This window comes from Mangifera indica, chromosome 6 (genome assembly GCF_011075055.1).
Source record: "Mangifera indica cultivar Alphonso chromosome 6, CATAS_Mindica_2.1, whole genome shotgun sequence".
In the NCBI taxonomy this organism is placed as follows: Eukaryota; Viridiplantae; Streptophyta; class Magnoliopsida; order Sapindales; family Anacardiaceae; genus Mangifera; species Mangifera indica.
The window spans coordinates 4238614-4242583 of record NC_058142.1 but is presented as its reverse complement, the minus strand read 5'-3'; positions in this window follow the sequence as shown (position 1 = coordinate 4242583).

Genomic DNA, 3970 nt, shown 5'->3' with positions numbered 1-3970 from the left:
CAGAACAGGATTCCTGGAAAGTTTAATTGCTGAACTACTGTCACAATAAATTAAAGTAGCCTCTTGCTGTTTGAATTGTAGTTCTTCAAGAATCTTCCTTAGCCAAATGGCTTGACATGCACTTGACGCTGCTGCAACAAATTCAGCTTCTGTTGTTGATAGAGTGACAATTGGTTGTTTCTTTGAAGACCATGAGACAGCCCCTGATCCTAGAATAAAAACATATCCTGAAATGCTTCTTCTGTCATCTTGATCGCCAGCATAATCGCTATCTGTAAAGCCAAATAATTCTATTTTTCTTTCCTTCTTGTAAAACAGCCCATAATCAACAGTACCTTGTAAGTATCGTAGAATTCGTTTTGCAGCAAAAAGATGCATCTCCTTTGGGCATTCCATATACCTGCTAATTAAACTCACAGCATGCATTATATCAGGTCGTGTTGCAGTCAAATACATCAAGCTTCCCACGATTTGCTTATAAAAAGTGCTATCCACCTTTCGTCCTTCAGGATCCTTTAAAAGTTTTAATCCAAACTCAGTTGGTGTACTCACAAAGTTGCAATTCTTCATCTGAAACCTTTCTAAGATTTCTTGAACATACTTCTTTTGGGAAATAAAAATCCCAGCTGCAGATTGCACCACTTCAATACCCAAAAAATAATGCAATTCTCCAAGATCAGACATATCAAATTCAACCATCATGGACTTCTTAAATTTGTCAAACATAGCATCATCATTTCCAGTGAAAATAAGGTCATCAACATATAAGCACACAATAAGCATTTTTCCTCCATCATCAATTTTAATGAAAAGAGTATGCTCATATGGACATTTTTTAAAACCTTCCTTCAAGAAATAAGCATCAATTCGACTATACCATGCCCGTGGAGCTTGTTTTAGTCCATATAATGCCTTTTTAAGTCTATATACCTTATTTTCATTTCCAAGCTTCACATAGCCAGGTGGTTGATCGATAAATACTTGTTCGTGTAGATCACCATGCAAGAATGCGAATTTCACATCTAATTGATAGATAGGCCATGAATTTTGGGCTGCCAATGCAATCATTAATCTGATCGTGTCATGTCGTGCGACAGGAGCGAAAACTTCTTTGTAGTCTACACCAAACTCTTGTTTGTAGCCTTTAGCTACCAAACGCGCCTTATATCTGTCAACTTCACCATTTTTATTCAGTTTTGTCTTGTACACCCACTTGACACCTATTGTTTTGTGTCCATTTGGAAGGTTAGTCAACTCCCATGTGTTGTTTCTTTCAATAGCCGCAATTTCTTCATCCATCGCCTTTCGCCATTTTGATTGTTTAACTGCCTCTTCGAACACTGTAGGATCGCAATCGGAAAACAAAGCAAAATGTGTAAGTGGGTCTTTAGATTGATCAATTCCAGTTACCTCATAATCAGTCATCCATTGGGGCCTTCTTCGAACACGTTGTGGCCATCTTTGTTCATCTTCTGCATTTATAGGTGGATCATTTTGAGTGACTGTTGGCTGTTGCACATTCTCCACAGGTTGTTGTATTATCTCATCATGATCAAAATCTGCTGGAATATGGTCTTTAGCATTATTTTCACTCCTTGGCCAAGTTTCGTCTTCATTAAAGATAACATCGCGACTGATTACTATTTTCTTGGTATTTGGATTATAAAGTTTATAGGCCTTTGATTGATTGCTAACACCAAGAAAAATGCATTTTTCACCCTTATCATCCAATTTTTTTCTTTTCTGATCTGGAATATGGGCATAAACAATACACCCAAAAATTCTGAAATGATCTACCGTCGGTTTTTGTCCACTCCATGCTTTCTCTGGTGTCATATTCTGAACAACAAATGTGGGACTTCTATTCAAAATATGGATGCTCCAATTGACTGTTTCAGGCCAGAAACTTTTTGGAATTTTGCTCCATGTTAAAAGGCTTCGCACCGTATTAAGAATAGTGCGATTCTTTCTCTCACAAACACCGTTTTGTTGGGGAGAATAAGCTGCTGTGAGTTGTCTCTTGATTCCGTGAGAATCACAAAAATCTGCAAATTCATGTGAGTTGTATTCTCCCCCACGATCTGTGCGAAGAACTTTTATTGGACTGCCAATTTCTTTCTCAACAAGTACTTTAAAGCTTTTAAAGGCTGCAAATGCTTCAGATTTTTCTTGCAAAAAAAAGAACCAAATTTTTCGGCTGTAATCATCAATAAAAGTAATTATATATCGTTTACCTCCATTTGATGATGGATTTATTGGCCCGCAAATGTCAGAATGAACTAGCTCCAATACTTTCTTTGCTCTCCAAGATTTGCCTTGTGGAAATGGATTGCGATGTTGTTTGCTAATAGCACATACTTCGCAAATTAGAGAGGGGGCTGTAATTTTAGGAAGACCTGTCACCATGTTCTTGTGTTGTAGTGTTCTCAATCCTCCAAAATTGAGATGTCCGTAGCGAAAATGCCATAACAATGCCTCATCTTCTAATCTTGTAGAAAAGCTTGAATGGGTGTTGTTATGGAGATACAACGGAAACATTCGATTTTTCGTCATGTTGATTTGGGCAATTAAACTTGATCTTCGATCTTGAATTCTGCAAATTCCTCCTTTAATAGAGATTTCATATCCTTTTTCTTGTAGTTGGCCAGCACTCAACAAATTAGTCTTTAACTCAGGGACATAAAGAACATTTGAAATTGTCTGTAAAGAATTTTCCTTCGTCTGAATTTCTACCTTTCCTTTTCCCATGACTGAAACAGTAGAATTATCTCCGAATTTCACAGTGTTGCGATACGATTCATCCAAGTCAGAAAAAATCTTCTTATCACCACACATGTGATTACTACAACCAGTGTCTAAATACCACATATTTTGTTGAGTTTTTTCCTTATCGTGACACACCATCAAAAAAGACACTTCTTCTTCTTTTTCTACAAAGTTAGTTTTTTCTCCATTTTGTCTATTCAAACTAGTTGGACATTCTGATTTGTAATGGCCATACCTGTGACATCTGAAGCACTCTATATGGGATTTGTCTGCCAACTTTGATTTGTAACCAGTTGAATGATGACCACTGCGACCTCTTTCTCTCCCCTGAGAATCGTGGAACAGATTATTTTCAAAATGCTTGTTTGAGTTTCTGTTATAATTATTCCCTCTGCCTCTACCTCGTCCTCTATTTGGTTTGAATGACTGTGGAGAGTGTTTGCCTATTGAAACCTTCAGCGCTTGCTCCTCCATCTCTTGCTGAGTTAATTTTTGCTCATGAACCAGTAAGCTACTTTGCAATTCATCAAGTGAGAGTTCATCAATATCCTTTGACTCCTCTATAGAACAAACAACGAAATTGAATTTCGGTGTCATGGATCGGAGTATCTTCTCAACAATGGTGACATCTTCTGACTTGTCACCATGGATCCGCATCTTATTAGCAATCGACATAACTCGTGAGAAGTAATCTGTAACTGATTCACTAGACTTCATTCGAAGCGTTTCAAACTCCGTACGAAGTGCTTGAAGTTGTTGCCTCTTAGCTCTTGTCGAACCTTGATATTTTTTCTTCATGGAGTCCCAAATTTGCTTAGAGGTGTCTTTGCAGAGAACTGTCTCCAAGATTGAGCGATCGATTGCTTGGAAAAGATAGTTTTTTGCCCTGAGGTCTTTTAGTTTTAATGTCTCCATTTCAGCTCTTTATGTCGCTGTCAACACTGCTCCCTCTCCTTGTTCTGTGACTCCAGTTTCAACCACCTGCCAATACTCCTTGGATCTTAAGAAATTCTCCATCAATATGCTCCAGTGATCATAATGACCATCAAAACGTGGTATTGCTGGCTGCACAAAGTTGTCTGTTGCCATTATTCACTTGGAACTTAAATCACTAATTCTGGTTAAACTGCTTTGTTTCTGAAATCTACTACAACTGTAAATTCTGGCTAAACTGCTCTGTTTCTGAAATCTACTGCAACTGTGA